At 40.2% G+C, this 20,197-nt stretch overlaps 1 protein-coding gene across 2 annotated transcripts in view; it reads right to left on the bottom strand.

The window, feature by feature from the left end:
* Nucleotides 1-20,197, bottom strand: part of CDH18 (cadherin 18) — a 601,306-nt gene that overhangs the window by 86,111 nt on the left and 494,998 nt on the right. The window lies entirely within an intron of this gene.

The raw sequence follows: 20,197 nt of genomic DNA, 5'->3' as shown, positions 1-20,197 counted from the left end.
GTTCTAAAACACACGGAACGGACACACGGAACGGACAGCACACGGATGAGAATAAAAGGCATACCGCAATTTTCACGGACCCATAGAAATGAATGGGTCCATGCATTGTCCGTCAAAATTGCGGAACGGACGCGGAACGGACACGGAAGAAAAACACGTTCGTGTGAATGCTCCCTTAAGAGTAGAGAAACTCAAATTTAGAAAATTGTGAATTTTTCCAAACTTTGGGTAACTGTGTTTTTTTGATAAATAAAGGACTAATATATTGACTCAAATTTAGCACTGTTGTGAAGTACAATGTATCACAAGAACACAGTCTCAGAATGGCCTGGATAAGTAAAAGTGTTCCAAAGTTATTGCCACATTAAGTGACAAATGTCAGATTTGCAAAAAATGGCCTGGGCAGGAAGGTGAAAACTGGCCCAGGGTAGAAAGGGTTAATTTTACACAGAATTTAAATGTTGATGATTATAGCTTATAACTAGTGTTGGTCAAATCAAATTCAAGTGCATTGACTTTGATACGAATTTCAGGAACATTTGATTAGTCAGGAACCAGAATTTCATTGCGCTTCATGAAAATGAATTTATTTTCCCTGAAATGGTGGTAAAAAAAAAAAAAAAAAACATTCTCACCTCATCCATTTGAGTGTGAAGAGACCATCACAACCATCTTGATTGACGATACCATGTAAAATCCTGTGCTGGGTGGGTGCGGTGCCATCATTAGTGATTTTGGCACGGTGTCTTCAATCAAGATGGCCGTGATGGCCTCAACACGAGCAAATGGATAAGGTGCATATTTTTTCTTATTTATTTATTTATTTATATATATATATATATATATATATATATATATATATATTTTAGCCTGATTAATCTAGCCTCAGCTGCCACGAACAACGATAAATGCGGCATCTGAGGGTTTCAATGACGGGGGATGGCACTCTAATCACGCTACATAGAAAGAAATGGAACCAAAGCCGAGTTCAGTTCCAAGGTTTTTCACTGTAATTATCAATTACCAAAGTTATTCAAAGAAGTCTTGTGCAACTCTGTACAGCATTATAACATAAATTTTTAGCGAAGCAGCTTCGGATGTAGCATCCTAATGTCACGATTCCTCCCGTGACAGAGGTTAGAAGATCTGAGAGACTTGCATCACATGAGGTTATCTGACAGCCTCTCGGTTTTTTCTTTGCATTGTTGTTGTTGGTATGACCACACCTCTTGTTTCAGGTGTAGCTTGTAGTCTTTACTGTTCCTCTATTTAGTCTGGACTCACACTTCTTACCATGCGGTTGATACAATTTTCCTATTGCAGATATTACTCCTCTTTGTATTTTGTTTTCCCCTTTTGCTCATTGTTTCCTAGGCCTCAGGAAAAGGCTGGTTGGTTCAAGGAACCAGTGGTCTCAGACTCTGTCATTGCGCCTAGGGATTTTCAGGGTTTCTAGGGTCTAGGTATACGGTGTATGAATATTCCCACCTTCAGAGTCTAATCAGACTGACAGGAGTCAGGGCTAGGTTTAGGTTTTCCTAGGTGGTGACCTTTTCCTTTCCCTTGAAGTGAGGCCTAGTTTCAGGTCATTTCATTTTCCTTCTGTTGTTATTCTGGTGTTCCTCCCCTCCCCCTACATTGTGACACCTAAGCTCATCTCAGGCCGCGTGAGATTTTGCATCAGATCTTAAAGCTAGATGGCAGCAGCAGGCCTGTCATGAGCAAAATAAATCATGTAAGTATGATTTTTTTAAATTTTATTTAACGCTCTGTTATTTCTATCAGATGCCGCCAACATGTATGAACATGGTCAATTGCATTTTTTTTTTTTTGTGTTATAGCACATTTTCCGACATAACAATAAATAATATGATTCTTTTTATTATTTTTTGGTATATTTTTATATGTTTTTTTTATTTTTTATTACTTAATAAGCCCTCTTAGGCTGCTAGAACCTGGGATTCTTTGATCCCTTGTCCTATTCATCCGTATAGAGATTTATTAGGGTGACTAGTAATCTAACACACTCCCTGCTGAGCTTATGAGAGAGCTTACCATGGCAGGCCTGGTAAGCTTCAGAAGTGTCTAGGCTGCCATGTAAACCGATCAAAATCTGGCAAGAGAACAAAATCCCTCTGCCTTACCTTACAGATGCCGCTATTGGTGTTGATCACAGCATCTGAGGGGTTAAATGATGGGGTTTAGCGTGATCGCTGTTCTCCGTCATTGTGGCCGGGCATCTACTGTATAATACAGTCATCACCCACCTTGTATGGAGCAGGCTCACAGCAGCTGCCTGCTCCATACAACATGTATGGTATAATGCATTAAGGGGTAAACTGTTACTGGACTTATGTACTGTTCGAAGCTGTAATAGCTACCTGGAGAGAGCTATAGCAGAAAAGACTTGGCACCTGCCCACAGTGCCAAGAGTACCAATATCTGATTTAATAATCACTGAGCTTTCCAATCCCTCAAAGACCCTAAAATTGCTGTGTGTATGACAGACACTTTCTATAACATCATTGTCATAGCTCAGAATGGTGTCTCTACTTGGGACCTTACATAGTGCTTTTGATACATCTATACGGTCCCTCCTGATTGGCTATGAGGCTGACTGCAATGCATTATGGACAAACCCACTGGCCAGGACCCTGCTTTGGATCCTGTGATCCTCCATTTTTATATTCCTTTCCTTGATAAATTAAATTGGCTGGTGCCATTTTACCCTAAATTGAATCATCAAAACCTTTTGGAAATATAATTTTTGGGAAATTATTAATTTATTTGGTTAGTTAAGAATCAAATCATTCATCTCTATTCAAAACTATTATGGCTTGAAAGTACTACAGGGGGTGTTTAATTATTTAAATGTCTAGAATCAGAGGTTTCTCATCATACCTGGGCTGTCATAGTGTGTTCAAATATTTGCTAAATTTTCAAGTTTCCTTGGTAATTTAGCAATGTTCCTAGTTACATTACTTCCAGGACTTTTAGGCCTCTTTCACATGGGTGAGTTTTCCGCGCGGGTGCAATGCGTGAGGTGAACACATTGCACCCGCACTAAATCTGGACCCATTCATTTCTATGGGGCTGTGCACATGAGAGGTGATTTTCACACATCACTTGTGTGTTGCGTGAAAATCACAACACAACACAGGCCCAATAGAAGTGAGTGGGGCTGCGTGAAAATTGCAAGCATCCGCAAGCAAGTGTTTGCTAAGGAGACGATCGGGATGGGGACCCGATCTTTATTATTTTCCCTTATAACATGGTTATAGGGAAAATAATAGAATTCTTAATACAGAATGCTAAGTAAATTAGGGATGGAGGGGTTAAAAAATAATACATAAATTTAACTCACCCCAGCCACATGGTCGCGTAGCTGATCTCCTCTTCTTTCTTCTTTCTTCAGAACCTGGGTAAAGGACCTTTGATGATGTCACTGCACTTATCACATGGTCTATCACATGATCCATCACATGGTCCATCACCATGGTGATGGACCATGTGATGAGCACAGTGACGTCAAAGGTCCTTTTCCTCCTAGGTCATCAAAGAAGAAGAAAGAAGAGAATCCGGGCAGCGCGAACAAGTGGATAAGGTGAGTTTAATTATTTTTTATTTTTTTTAACCCCTCCATCCCTATTTTACTAAGCATTCTGTATTAAGAATGCTATTATTTTCCCATATAACCATGTTATGAGGGAAAATGATTAAAATATACACAACACTTAACCCAAACCCGAACTTCTGTGAAGAAGTCCGGGTTTGAGTCTGGGTACCAAACATGCCGATTTTTCTCACGCGTGTGCAAAACACATTGAAACGTTTTGCAATCGCGCGGAAAAATCGTGCATCCTATCCGGCACCCACACGCGACGCCCATGTGAAAGAGGCCTTAGTCTTTTTATTGTATCTGAACAGGGGCTCAGAGGCATTTCCTTTTTTTGTCCTTAACATCTTCTAAACCAGAAAAGACAGGATATAAAAGTCTTTAAAATCTTAATCTATTAATAACCATAACCAGCCTCGAAACTTCAGACAAAGATTACAGAATAATGAGCCCACTTGACACTTATGTACCAATGCATCAATACAATCCACATGATTTAGCATATTTAAACATGACATCCTTCCAAATGCAAAAAAAAGATCATAAACAGCCATATGTCAAGAGCAGTGATGATCAGTGCTACTCTCTGTGCATTTAGTAATTATTGTAGCTGGCATAGAACGGAATGCATTCAACACCATTCAACTCAGTAAGAATTTCAAGCAGTAATAAAGCCACATTTTAAAGTGTAACGTCAGTAATTGCAAAAAAATTCGGAAAAGACTGTACCATAACAGAGCTGAGTTCAGTCTTTAAAATTATTTAGCTTTTCTGCATCACAATAACTCATTGCATTATATGGTTTATAGAAAACCCAAAATATGATGAATTGTGCAAAATGACAAATTCAGTCCTGCTACATCAAAAATATACTATAGCTAGAGATTTATGGATTACAAAAGGTTTGAACTCCAGAGTCCTTGACATGTTAACTATTCCTGAATCTCAATAACAAATAGGTAGTATAGATTAACCCCTTCTACCCCAGGCCACTTTTCACCTTCCTGCCCAGGCCATTTTTTGCAAATCTGACATGTGTCACTTTATGTGATAATAACTTTGGAACACTTTGATTTTTCCAAGCCATTTCGAGATTGTTTTCTCGTGACACATTGTACTTCATGACAGTCATAATTTGAGTCATTATGGTTCACCTTTATTTATGATAATCTACCAAATATTTTGAAAAATGTGCAATTTTCAAAATTCCAATTTCTCTGCTTTGAAAACAGAAAGTGATACCTCATAAAATATTTATTACTTAACATTCCCCATATGTCTACTTTATGTTTGCATCATTTTGTAAATGTATTTTTTTTTGGGGGGGGGGGGGGGTACTGGGGATGTTAGAAGGCTTAGAATTAGGCTTAGAATTTTTGAAGCAATTCTAAAATATTTTAAGAAAATTTCCAATACCCCCTTTTTAAGGACCAGTTCAGGACTGAAGTCACTTTGTGGGGCTTACATGATAGAAACCCCTATAAATGACCCCATTGTAGAAACTACACCCCTCAAATTACTCATAACAGATTTTACAAATGTTGTTAACCCTTTAGGAAAATGGAGATAAAGAATTAAAGGAAAATGGAGATAAAATGTATAAATTTCACTTTTTTGGCAGATTTTCCATTTTAATCATTTTTTTTATTTACCACATTGAGGGTTAACAGCCAAACAAAGCTCAACATTTATTACCCTGATTCTGAGTATACAGAACACCCCACATGTGGTCGTAAACTAATATAAGGGCACTTGGCAGGGCGCAGAAGGAAAGGACTGCTGCATGGTTGTTGAAAGGCAGATTTTGCTGGACTGGTTTTTAGATGCCATGCCCCATTTGAAGCCCCCCTGATGCACCTCTGCAGTAGAAACTCCCAAAAGTGACCCTATTTTGGAAACCAGGGGATAAGGTAATATTGATAATGGTAATATTTTGGGGTACATATGATTTTAATTGCTCTATATTACGTTTTTTGTGAGGCAAGGTTTTGGCACTGTTTTTATTTTTTACAACTTTCATCTGACAGGTTAGATCATGTGCTATTTTTATAGAGCAGGTTGTTACGGATGCGTTATTATCAAATATGTCTACTTTCTTTGTTTCATTTTTATATAATAAAGCGTTTTTGAAAAAAAAATATGATTTTGTGTCTCCATTTTCTGAACACCATATTTTTTCATTTTTTTGTTGCCAATCATCTTGTACAGGGGCTCACTTTTTGAAGGAAGGGTTGACATTTTTATTGGTACCATTTTTGGGTACACATGATTTTTTGATCATTCATTATTACACTTTATGAGGCAAGGTGACAAAAAAACTGGATGGTTAGTTTATATTTTTATAGAGCAGGTCATTACGGATGTGGCATCAGCTAATATGTATCCTTTTTATTATTTATTTAACTTTTTACACAATAATAGCATTTTTCAAACAAAAAAAATGATGTTTTATTGTCTCCATAGTCTGAGAGCCATAGCTTTTTAATTTTTTTGTCTTAGGTAGGGGCTCATTTTTTTGTGGGATGAGATGACAGTTTGATTGGTTCTATTTTGAGGGGCATATACCTTTTTGATAGCTTGGAGTTGCACTATAAATGATGTTACATGACAAAAAAATAGCCTTTTTTTATAGTTAAGTCATGTGATATTTTTATAGAGCAGGTTTTTACGGATATGTTGATATCTAACATATAAACTTTTTTTTATTTATTTCACTTTAACACAGTAATAGCATTTTTGAAGCAAAAATATATATTTTTGTGTCTTTAGTGTCTGAGAGTCATATAATATATATTTTTTGGGGGGCAATTGTCTTAGGTAGGTCTCATTTTGTGCGGGATGAAGTGACTCTTTAATGATGGTGTTTTTTGTCACAGTTTATTGTTTATTTTTTTATTTTTTTTACTGTGTACACCTGAGGGGTTAATTCATGTGATATTTTTATAGAGCAGGTTGTTCTGAATGAAACGATACCTAATATGTATGCTTTATTTATTTATTTGACTTTAACACAATAATTGCATTTTTTAAACCAAAATAATAATGTTTTTGTGTCTCCATGTAGCTATAGTTTTATTTTTTATTTTTTGGGCGATTGTCTTAGGTAAGGTATCATTTTTTGTGGGCTAATGTGACAGTTTGATTTGTACCATTTTGGGGGGCCTTTTTGAACGTTTTTTGTGTTGGACTTTTTGTGATGTAAGATGACAAAAATGGCTTTTTTAAAGTTTTTATATACTTTTTTTACAGTGTTTATCAGATAGGGTGGATCATGTAATATATTTATAAAGCTGGATGTTACGGACGCGGCTATACCTAATATGTGTGTGGTTTTTTTAAATATAAAATCAGGGGAAAGTGGCGTTTTTTTTTTTGTTTACTTGAAACTTTATTTTTTATTAAAAACTCATTTTTTTAACTTTATTTCTGTCCTACTCTGGGACTTTACTTTTGGGGGTCCGATCCCCTCTGCAATGCATTACAATACAGTGCTGACAGAAACTCTGGATGAGCCAATCAATCATTGCTGCTGCAAGCAGTTAGGGCCCTAGCAGAACGTCATTCTGAGGGTGGATGGGTGTAACAGTCCCTAGCAGAAAACAATCATGGGAACATTGTACAGTCACTATCAAATTTCTATTCTAGTGTCAGGAACAGTAAAGCCCCTTGAAGACGACGGATTAGGTCCGGATGCGTTGCAAATGCGGTCAGTGAAAAATGCACAATTTCACAGGCAAAGTCATTACGTTTTGCCTGCGATCACGTTCAGTTTTTATCGCGCGGGTTCAATGCCTTTTTATGTGTTTTGCACGTGCTTGATAAAAAACTGAATGTAAACAACATCTCTTAGCAACCATCTGTGAAAAACGAATTGCATCGCAGTGCAAGATCTGCAAGAGTAAAATAAGCAGTGGGCAGTCAAACACAAACATACAGTGCTGCCCATAATTATTTATACCCCAGGCAAATTTTGACTTAAAATTACTTTTATTCAACCAGCAAGTTATTTTTTTGACGGTAAGTGACAAAGGTGTCTCCCAAAAGATAATAAGACGATGTACAAGAGGCATTATTGTGGAAAAAAAAATGTTAATGTTGGTGTCTGCTAACCATTTTTTCACCACGTTTTCTGTGTGTTTTGGGTCATTGTCATGCTGAAATGTCCACTGGTGCCCAAGGCCAAGTTTCTCTGCAGACTGTCTGATGTTGTCGTTGAGAATCCTCATGTATTGCTTTTTTCATGGTGCCGTTTACTGTGATTAGGTTCCCTGGTCCATTGGCTGAAAAACACCCCCAAAGCATTAGGTTCCCACCACCATGTTTGACAGTGAGGATGGTGTTCTTTGGGTTGAAGGCTTCTCCTTTTTTACGCCAACTGGACATTTTTTGCTCAAATGTAAATAAAAGCTGAGAAATGTTGTTTTTTTTTTTTTGTTTTTTTTTTTCCTCCACAATAATGCCTATTGTACATCATCTTATCTTTTGGGAGACACCTACAGTATGTAATTTCCCATTAAAAAATTACTTGCCGGTTTAATAAAAGTATACTTTAAGTCAAAATTTGCCAGGGGTATGAATAGTTATGGGCAGCACTGTAGGCACCACAGCCCTACTGAACCAAATAAAGCAGCATGACCTGATCTAGTGGGAAAACAGAGATGGGTGCTAGCTAACGCAGCAAGAATTTCTACCTCCTTTGCAGCAGTTAGGACACATCACAGCTCAGACTCCTCCTCACCATCATCAGCCATTGATAACAAAATGTGTGGCCAGGAAACAACATTACTGGCCAAGAAAACCAATGGTGCACAAGCTTGATTCCCACTTGGCCAAGTTGCTGACGGTAGAGTTACAAGTAGTAGAGCCTGCTGCCTTCAGGTAGCTGATGGCTCCCTCAGAATCTCTGAAAGATGTAGTGTGCTTAGATTCACTGGGAGACGCGTAACTGGTAATATTTTTCCCAAAAGTCCATCCCTGTTTTGCACTTGTCACGTGATGGAGAGCCTGGGTTAGTCCATGCTAGGTCCTTTTGACACCTGCACATTTTTGTGAGCCTCTTCCACACCAGACACTTATCTAGCTCCTCCAACTCCTCCATGGAAATCCTCCTGTCCCTAACATCAGCAGGGCAGAGCGTTGTTCCCATGCTTCCTCCTATTTGTCAAGTTAATCATTGCCATGCAAGCTTGGAGCTGATTGGCCGGGGGTAGCCACACAGCTGATCACTTGCTAAAGTACATGAAACAGCAAACATGATGGCTGTCTACCCACCAACTCCTACTGGGCAATGTGGTCAGTGACAATGGGCACAACATAGTGTATGAACCTGGGGAAAATAACTCATGGTTCCTGCATAGTACATTTAACTATCCTAGTCATGCAATGCTTTTTACACTGCTTTGTGAAAAGTGCTAGCAATGTCCAGTTGACTGTCTTCACATTTCAACCATCTGTGGGGATTTTCTCTGGTAGGCAGCTTAGCGGATGCAGTATAGAGGCAATCACAAAGTATTTAACTTAAAAAGTTCAGCGTTTATTCACACAAAAGGCAAAACAAAATATCAGTTTGCAGTATTGGTGTATGTTCACACCATGGAAAGTCCACAGAACACGAACGTTCACCTAGTTAGCAGTTTTTCATCAGCCATCCACAGCAGGCTTTAGGGGGCATGTTTTCCAGCAATGCAACTCTCAGCCCTTTTATCACGGCACACCTCATGCTGCTCCCAAAACCACAGCGTCTCCACAGCTTTACTGTGAAATGGAGGATAATCCACACAGCTGAGACTGCTGGCTGGGTTTTTATATCCCAGCCAAAACCCGGCCTGGAGCGTGGGGAGAAGCCACCCACCCTGCACTTTGGCTGCTCCCAGTAAGAGCCGACCCAGATCGGCTCTACAGCCATACTAAATAACAAATAGTGCCAGTCAGCACTAACTGCCGCTGACAGTTAAAATTACTGGCTCTTACCTCACCGAGGCTAGGAATCTCGGTGACACATACCTTCTGTCAATGTCGGACCCTTGTGCCTTACTAAACACCACATCATATCGCAAGGGATGCTCTCTGTAAATTGCAGAGACAGAACTGTCTGAATTACAATAACACTACCGTATGTGTGTTTAAATACTAACTGGCCCCGATAAGGGACAATTTTTAGAAGCTTTGGAATATGAAAAAACATAATATATAATGGTCTTTGTTTTTAAACATGCTGTTTGTCAATGCCATCAAACATGCGTTTTACCATAGCTATGCAAATCAGCATCACTCTGACATTATTTACTATTGCTGTTAATGCATTTAGGGTGGGCGGGTAGAATCGATTTGGGTCCGAAACTTTTGAAAAAGATTGGCAAACCTTAAAAGTAATCAAGTCTCTAAAGGTTTGCTCATAGCTGAAGTATGATCATTCTGGATTTTATTGTGGTCCATCATTTTTTATACTAAAGGAGATAGTTCACTTGTTGAATTTTTCATCCAGATTGTGTTCTAATGTTTGTATTATTAATTTTTTTCTCTCAATATACTGTAGTAATAAAATATTGCAATATAAAAATATTTAAATTTAAAAAGATTGATAAATAATGCAGTAACCCCACAGCAAAAACATACCTCTTAACTGAGCCTCTGAATAGCATAAACATACTGGATGCATTATAACTCAATGAGTTTAAAATTAATCAGAATGAATGTCAAACTGGTCCAAATGGACTTGTCATATCTGTCACAAAATCTAAAAATATCACTCAATTTTAATACAATTGCTGGATCATATGGGACAAACATTAGCTCTGACTGTGAATATGTCACAATACGATTTTGTATGCTGTAAAAGAGGTAAAAGCATGAAGGGCTATTCTGGTAACTTCAAGTTATCCCCTACCCATTGGATGGGTCATAACTAATTAATTGGTGGGGGTCCAACCCCTGAACAGGCGATCTGTACCACCATCCCAATGGAGCAGCAAGCTAAGCACTAATCAGCTAGTTAAGGTATAGGTAGTGGCAGTCTTTAACACCATGCAAACAACTCAGTTGAGTGGGGCCCCAGCAGGCTCCATTAGAGGAGGGTCAAACAGTACCACAACTTTCAACCATATCTGCATCATAAGGATGCAAATGCAATTGTGGACTGGTAGGTATCCATTGCTGGGGATAGCAACTTGCTATTCCTTGTGGTGGTCCCTTGAACATCAGGGCTATGCTAGACAGTAGACCACAGATGCTAGTCTAATGCCCGGCTGCCCCACAAGATAAAATAATTTATTATAGCTCTGAGAGTATGAAGACTGAATATTCAATAGACACACTGACTAAGGGGCTGCTGTGTGTGTCCCCTTCCCTTTGAGCTTCAGGCATTGGTACAATACCTGATATATCACCTTGCCCCTGAGATCTCTATGTTATCTTTGGTGTTGCATAGGACTGCATGTATTATCTACTACATTATATACTACATGATATTTGTCATGTAGCTTCATGAACAGACTGTAGATAATTTAGTAGATTTTACCTGCAGTCCCATGTAACACCACAGATAATACAGTGATAATTAATTCTCTGTGCAGATAATGTGGTAGATGTCAACTACAGTCTTATGTAATTCCACAGTCCACAGATGATACAGTGATAACTCTGAGTGCACATAATATAGTAGATGTCACCTGCTGTCCTATGTAACACCACAGATAATACAGTTATAACTCTAAGAGTACAGATCATAAGGTAGATGTTGTCTACAGTGCTATATAACACTGTAGATAACACAGTAATAACTCACTAGGCACAAATAATGCAGTAGATGCCACCTATAATGCAATGTAACACCACAGATAACATAGTAGCAACTCTAAGAGTACAGATTATGTAGTAGATGTTGTCACGGATGATCCGCGAGAATATTGAACCATCCTTACAATATTATCAATATTACTATCCCTTACCGATCAATGGGCCTATTAAACAGTCCTTATTTCCATAGGGGCCCCCAGAGCTTACAATCTGATTACTCAGAGTGTCTCCTTCTATGTACCTAGAGAACAAAAAGGTCCTTTTGTTCAAGTCAGTCAATAGAGGCCAGCATGCTTCAGACTTCCTACAGACCGTCTATCACAGCTAAAACTGGAAATGGACCGAATGCTAACTTCATTACGGCGTCCTCTACAATTAACTGATCAGACTGTGGCTATTCGTCTGCATCGCTGGTAAATAAGAAGTGTGAAGTCAGTTTCCTGAAAAGGAAGTTACCTGGGTGAAACTATAGACAGTCAGGCACCTCAATCTTAGATATGATTTTTACCCTTTTTAAGAGAGACCATGCATCTTACGGACATAAAAATTACATCATCGTGTCACTCAGAATTCACTGGACATTTACATATGACAAACATAACTCTAGGAGATGCCCAGGTAAAGTTATGGCATTAACCCATCATAAAACAGGTCATATTTGATATCCCTGAACTCCATATTTTGTGGGGAATGTGAATCTGTGCTCGTTACTTATGTACAGCGGAGACATCCCGAGATATGGCACATACCATATTTCAGAACTGGAATTCATCTCAGAAATACAGCCTGCCCCAGCAGGTGGACTCTCAATTCCCAGCCTTGATTCTGGGATCCTTATAACAAGGGCCTAGGATCTGCTAAAAGAGTTCTCCACTTTTAACAACACCTGAAGAGGGCCTCAGCCAGAGAACCCCTGAGCTGTAGGCATATTCGGATTATTACACTCTGGACAACGGTTTCTTGGACTTTATCCCTGCAACGGACTATTTCACCAATGGACATCTTTTTTATAAGTATTTTCTTTCTTTTCTCCCTTTCTGTTTATTGGACCATACTTTCCTTAATCACTGCACATATTGAGAAGTTGTATTGTATATATATATATATATATATATATATAATAAATGACCTCCAAGTCATTTCTCTAGCCATATGCCTGCTTTCAAACACTGCAAAAACTTACCCTAGCCTCTCCGAGTAGAAAGATACTCGGTTCTGTTATCCAGATAGTGGGTTCCTTGCTCCCATAAATTGCAAGGTGGTGGCAGTTAAACTACCCTGTGTGTGGTTCCGGTCCGGTCGCCCACACACTTACTTGTGGTCAATCTGCGGTCCAAACCCCGCGCTTTCAGCCTATCAACTGTACGGACTCAAGTTAGACTGTCGGTGTGCTGAAAGTGGCTGGGAGGCCTGTTTGTGGATTGACCACTAGGGGCGCTGTGACGGTTTTGTGACGTATTGTGGCCGCGACGGTCGCAGTTCGTCACAGATGTCACTGTGTTACTATGTTACCTGCTGTCCTATGTAACATCATAAATAACATAGTGATAACTCATCATATGAGGGCACTACAGGGGGAACATTATTAACCCTTTTTCTACCAGCGCCGTACATGTATGGCGCTGGTAGCGGTGTGCAAGCATGTACACCTGCTCATGCGTGCAGCGGGTGTCATGACCTGCAAGTCTCTGCTGTTTCAAATAGCAGAGACCTGCGGCTAATTACCGCAACCAGCAATAATGCCGATCACGGCAAATGCTTTAGATGCCGTAATCAAGTGAGATCACGGCACCTGAATGTGCAAAAAACGTGCGGCCAATCGGGACTTCAGTACACACGCTGAATCTCTATGAAGAAATTCAGAGCATTAATGCTGCAATTCTTATTGTGGCCACCAGATGGAAGGCCAACATTAGAAATGAGCAAAATGCTAATAAATTGTCATTTTTTAAATCACTTATAGGTCAAAATGAAAAATTCAAAAAACATCATTTATAAGAGCATTTATGAGCCTTAAAATAATGATAAATAAAACAAGGTAAAAAAATAATAATATATACAAGTTTAAATCACCCCGCTTTACGTATAATAAAACAAAAAAATGCCTAAATAACAATAAATATAAACATCCTAGGTATCACCGTGACTGAAAACGCCCATAATATAAGAATAAAAATCCAATACAGCGAATGACTTAATGGAAAAAAGGTTCAAAATGGCCGATTTGCCATTTCTTCATTGCTTCTCTTAAGCAAAAAATTGAAATTAAATGTGATCCAAAAGACATGCACACTCCAAAATTAACCCCTAAACAGTTCCGTAGATATAAGTATAAAAAAGTTATGGGGGTCAGAATATGTTGAAAAATTCTCAAAGTTAAAATTTATTTTTATACTATTTACACATAAAATAAACTATACATATGGGGTATCGTTGTAAAAATACTGACCCAGAGAATGAAGGGCATGGGTCAGTGGGAACAAAACCCACTACATTTTATGCCATAATTAATAGTGGCCTTAGAAAGTACAACTTTTCCCATAAAGAATAAGCCCTGACGGAAAATAGGAAAGAAAAATTAAAACGCAAAAAAAAAAGAAACTCTGGTATCCTATGGGTTAAATGGGTTTTCCAAGTTATGGAAAACAATATAGCACTGTAAATCTGATTGTCAGCAATATATATCTAAGCTAAGCAATTTTTAGGCAAAAAAAATAATAAAAATATCTATTTCCTTATTTCCCTGGTTCTCTTCTGGCTCAGCAGCATGTTGTATGTATAGAAGTACAAGTCCTAGCTTTACAATGACGCTGCTGATACACACAGTATCTTCCTGCAATCCTCTGCAGAACTTCTCTTTCAGCTCCTGTGCCCAGCATTTGTCTCCTCACTGCGTGTAGCTACAGAGTAAACACTTCAGCCCTGAGTCTGTGTAGATGAAGGGGTTAAGAATCCTGGGAGAGAGCAATAAGCAGCAGCAGTGCAGGGGGCGTGGCCAGCACAGTGACCTCTGGTGTACAGATCTCTCAGGCTTGTGCACCAACATTATCAGAGCAGGGAGAGAGGCTGACATCGCAGGTCATGTGACCCTCAGTGAAATCTGAGAAATCAGCCACTGGAGATAAAGTGAGTTAATTGGAAAGCTGTTACATTTGCCTAGTTGGAAACATAGAAAGAACAAAAAAATAACTCGGACAACCCCTTTAATACTGGGGGTACTATTGGGGACATTATTATTGGGCACAATACTGAGGGCATTGCTACTAATGGGACTCTTTGGGAATATTATCTCTGTCGGGGCACTATTACTAAAGAAATGTTACTCTGAGAGACTTATTAGCATTGGTGAGACTTTTGAGAGTACTTTGAGGACTATATGTATGGTACTTTTATTTTACAAATACAATATTTGAGGGCCTTGGGGAGAACAGCAGGCACAGAATTAGGGGTGGCAGTAGAATAACACTTTTGGAGTACCAGAAGGGGGAAGATGATGGAAATGTAGGAACTAGGGATGAGAAAACTCATGGAAGTACAGGTTCGCCGGGTTCGGCCAATCTTCAGGTCAAAGTTTGGGTTCGGGACGAGAACTTGACCCGAATTTGACCTCGAAACTCATTGAACTCAAGCCTGAGCTTCACTTTATTATTTTCCATTATAACATGCAGGGGCGTAACGATCGCGGTCGCAGGGAGTGCGACTGCGACCGGGCCCGGCGGGGGGAGGGGCCCGCTGTACTAACATGTAATGAAGCGCTGTGACGGGGCCCAGCATGAAGTACAGTGACAATGCCGGGCCCCCATCAGGGCGCTCCATTACATGTTTAATATGAAGCAAGGTGGGGGAGGTTTGCGCAGAGGGGGGGAGGAGGAAGAGGGGGGACGCGCGCACTCACTCACTCACATACAGTCCGCCCGGCATTTCTTGTCACTGCCAGGCTGTATCCAGATCATCAGTGAAGCAGGAGCTCTAGAGCTCCCTCTGCTGGCCGCACATCGCGCTGCTGGCTGTGGGAGGAGCTCTGAAGGCCCGGGAAACTGCCTTCAGCACAGCCAGCAGTGCCATGTGAGTGTGGCAGCGCAACACCAGGGAAGAGGGTAAGTATGTGTTTTTTTATTTTCTTTTCCTAACACTGCAGACTGGGGGCAAAGGGGAAGGGGGTTGATGGGCACAACTAGAGTGAGGGGGCACAAAAGTGGGCATCTCTACTGAGGGGGCACCTAATATGTCATAACTACTGTGAGGGGGGCACATATAAAGGCATAACTATGAGGGGGCACATATATCAACTACTGTGAGGGGGGCACATAATCTAGCATAACCACTGTGAGGGGCACATATGTGGGCATATTTAATGTGAGGGGCACATAATCTGGCATAACCACTGTAGGGGGGCACATATCTGGTCATAACTACTGTGAGGGGCACATAATCTGGCATAACTACTGTGAGGGGTAACATATCTGGCCATATCCACTGTGAGGGGCACATATCTGGGCATAACCACTGTGAGCGGGCACATATCTGGGCAAACCCCTGTAAGCGGGCACATATCTGGGCATATCCACTGTGAGGGGGAACTTATCTGGGCATAACTACTTTGAGGGGGCACATATCTGGCATAAATACCGTGAGGGGGCACATATTTGGCATAACTACTGTTAGGGGGCACATATTTGGCATAACTACTGTGAGGGACACATATCTGGGCATAACTACTGTGACAGGAACAAAGGTAGGCATAACTGCTGTGAGGGGCCACAAGAAGGACATAACTTTTGTGAAGGGACCACAAGGTGGGCTTAATTACTGTGAAAGGCCACAAGGTGGGCATTAGTACTGTGAGGGGCCACAATGTAGACATTAGTACTGTGTGGTTGCACTTAGGGGAAATGTCCTAAATTACCCTGCTATACATTGGCATAGCTCAGTCTACCAGGCCAGCACAGCGCCCCCTGCTGGTAGTTTCATAGGGGCAGTCACCATCCCTTCCTTATGTGATTATTCTTTTTTTCTCTATCACCACAGGAACCTTGTTCTGGATCCAGCGGACATCACGCCGACGCCAGAGACACCCTGGATGAGGTAGGACCAGATTTTATTAGGACTGGGTGAGTGTAGCCATGCATTGGGCTTAGGGCTCTTTAACACGAGCGGATCCCGTGTGGCTAAACTGCTGTGTGAAAGAAAGCCAAGCCCCGCTCCGGACAGCAGAGACACTGAGTAGTAACATGATTGATAATGCTCTTTGCCTCTCTGTGATCGTTTTGCTACAAAATCACGGTGACAACTTTATCTCATTGTGATTTTGTAGTAAAAAGGTCACAGAGAGGCACGGAGCTGTCTCTGCTGTCCGGAATGGGGCTTGGCTCTCATTCACGCAGCGGACTAGCCGCACGGGAAAGAGCCCTTAGTAAGAAATTCTGCCGCTTCTTTGTATAAATGGGGGGGGGGGGGGCCCGATCCAAAGTTTGCACTGGGGCCCATAACACTCTAGTTACGCCACTGATAACATGGTTACATCGGAAAATAAGAGCATTATTAAGACAGAATGCAAAAGAATATGGCCATTTAGAGTTTAAAGAAACAACTAACCTTATCCACTTGATCGTGCTGCAGCAGTCTCTTCTATCTTCATTCAGCAGGACCTGCCCGAAGGACCTGGGATGTGTGCAAAGATGTCAGCGCACTCACCACATAGACACCATCACACACATTGCGGGTTCTTTTAGCAGGTCCTGCTGAATAAACATAGGTGACTGCTGCAACATGATCAAAAGGATGAGGTGAGTTTTTTAACCCCTAAATGGACATATTCTTTTGCATTCTGTCTTAAGAATGCTATTATTTTACTATATAACCATGTTATAACAGAAAATAATAAAATCACTCGTACACCGAACCCAAACCCGAACTTCAGTGAAAAAGTCCAGGCTCGGGTCCGGGTACCCGAACTCGCAAAGTTCAGGTTTGTTCATCCCTAGTAGGAACCCAAGATGCCTGTGTGGCAAACTCTGCAGAAACGAGAAGTACAGTAGCTGAAATAATTTTGCATTGCAGCCTGGTCCAAATGGAGATGAGGAAAGAGAAATTCTGAATCGGAAGAGACATCACTGGATGTAAAAGGTATTTAGTGTTGTATTTAATGTCCAATTCAAATATGCCTTTAGTGGTAGGGCTGGGGGTGTGGGAGGTTGAACACAGAATTTAAATTTTCACCTCAGGCAGCTAAAAGCTAGAATCAGTTCTGGCCCAACATTTGTAGGACACAGATACAGTTGTGGACAAACAGGGAACTGTCAATGTAGTGATTTGGAGCAAAGATACTTTGGACTATGGAAATTTGCTGTTATTGTTAACTCCCTACTTTATTGCACTTTGAAGGGTTAATTTTCACTGGGATTTATGGTGTTGTTTTAACTGTTCCATATTGTAGAACTATATTTATATTTTCATTGTAATATACCCTGTTCATTTGCACTGTTATTACATGATAGCTCTGTTGCATTGTGGAAAGGGTTAATGCACAGCCAACTAATACTGCGGGACTTTATGACTTTCTACCTATGCAATGTATTGGAGGGAAAAAAACAGACACACTGACCTTCTGACTGGTTTATTTCTGTTGTTTATGTCTAAAGATTTGTTTTTGTCTGGAAAAGCGGTTTAGTCATTTCCATATGCTGGTGGATACTGTTAGATGATGATCAAGCTCTGAAGCATGAGGTTGGGTGTGTGTGTGAATGGAGAATAATTAGATTAGGGGATGTCATAGGCCATCCTGAAAAGATGTGTTTTAGAGAATGTCTTAAACTGTGGATGTTGGCAATTAACCTAATTGCTTGGGGTAAGGTATTCCTGAGAACTGGTGAAGCTCAAATGAAGTGTTGAAGAAATAGAGAAGGTCAGACTATGGTGGATGTAAGTCTTAAATCATTTGTAGGGTCTGGAACATTCGTAGGGTGGTAGCCAGAAATGAGGGAGGAAATATAGGCAGGTGCAGCATTGTGGAGAGCTTTGTAGATGAGAATCAGCAGTTTACTGTGTGGGCAACCAGTGCAATGACTGGCACAGGGCGTAGTGAGGGGGAGACCAATTAATAATAAGTTATAGTAATCAAGGCAAGAATGGATCAGGGCAACAATCAGACTTCTGTTGTTTTCCAACAGAATGCTACAGTATACCTGCTCAGTGAGAAATGAGCCATCAATGTTACACTGTAAAAAAATTATAATGCTTATGGCAATAATGACACAGGTAACAGTGAAGATTAACTATAATAATGATGATGTTCAATGAAACTAAATATAGACTACAGTATAGCATTTAGTATAGTATATACCAGGCATGCTCAACCTGCGGCCCTCCAGCTGTTGCAAAACTACAACTCCCAGCATGCCCGAACAGCCTACAGCTATCAGCCTACAGCAGGGCATTGTGGGAGTTGTAGTTTTACAACCGCTGGAGGGCCACAGGTTGAGCATGCCTGGTATTTACTGTAGTATAGCATATACTACTTACCACAAGTGAGACATGAAGAACTATAACGCTATTAGCGATATTTGCTGTGACTAAATACAGACAGCATCATAGCGTATGCTATGACAATGTTCATTGAGACCAAACATAGAAAACCACTACTCACAACAATGTACGGGACCTACAATATGATGGCCATAAACCCATGTAAATGCATCAATATGAGAAGCAACCAGTTATTTACTCGTAACTTGAGTTACCCAACGAGTCAAATATCCATAGCTTTTTGTGAGTAGTGTATGTTAGAAATAACATGTACATACACAGGGAAAAGTTATAATGACAGAGCAAATATAAAAAAAAAAAAAGGAAAAAGGCATCACTCCTAAACATAAATGGGTGCCAGCCTAAACAACCTTGATCAAGGCACCATAAACAGCATCAGAAAATCCCCAGCACACTAAGAGATTCAGTGAAGAAAATGATTTTGTTTATTCACCCATGACCTTACAACGTTTCAATTCTCTCCAGGATCTTTCTCAAGTACCATACTTGAAAAAGATCCTGGAGAGGACTGAAACATTGCACGGTCAAGGGTGAATAAACAACACAGTTGTCTTCACTGAATCTCTTGGTGTGCTGCAGATTTTCTGATGCTATATATATATAGATATATATATATATATATATATACAGTACAGACCAAAAGTTTGGACACACGTTCTCATTCAAAGAGTTTTCTTTATTTTCATGACTATGAAAATTGTAGATTCACACTGAAGGCATCAAAACTATGAATTCACACATGTGGTATTATATACATAACAAAAAAGTGTGAAACAACTGAAAATATGTCATATTCTAGGTTCTTCAAAGTAGCCACCTTTTGCTTTGACTACTGCTTTGCACACTCTTGGCATTCTCTTGATGAGCTTCAAGAGGTAGTCACCTGAAATGGTTTTCACTTCACAGGTGTGCCCTGTCAGGTTTAATAAGTGGGATTTCTTGCCCTATAAATGGGGTTGGGACCATCAGATGCGTTGTGGAGAAGTCAGGTGGATACACAGCTGATAGTCCTACTGAATAGACTGTTAGAATTTGTATTATGGCAAGAAAAAAGCAGCTAAGTAAAGAAAAACGAGTGGCCATCATTACATTAAGAAATGAAGGTCAGTCAGTCCGAAAAATTGGGAAAACTTTGAAAGTGTCCCCAAGTGCAGTCACAAAAACCATCAGGCGCTACAAAGAAACTGGCTCACATGTGGACCGCCCCAAGAAAGGAAGACCAAGAGTCACCTCTGCTGCGGA

Source organism: Bufo gargarizans, chromosome 5 (genome assembly GCF_014858855.1).
Source record: "Bufo gargarizans isolate SCDJY-AF-19 chromosome 5, ASM1485885v1, whole genome shotgun sequence".
Taxonomy (NCBI): Eukaryota; Metazoa; Chordata; class Amphibia; order Anura; family Bufonidae; genus Bufo; species Bufo gargarizans.
The sequence above is the reverse complement of the archived record's forward strand: the minus strand, read 5'-3'. Positions and strand labels throughout refer to the sequence as shown.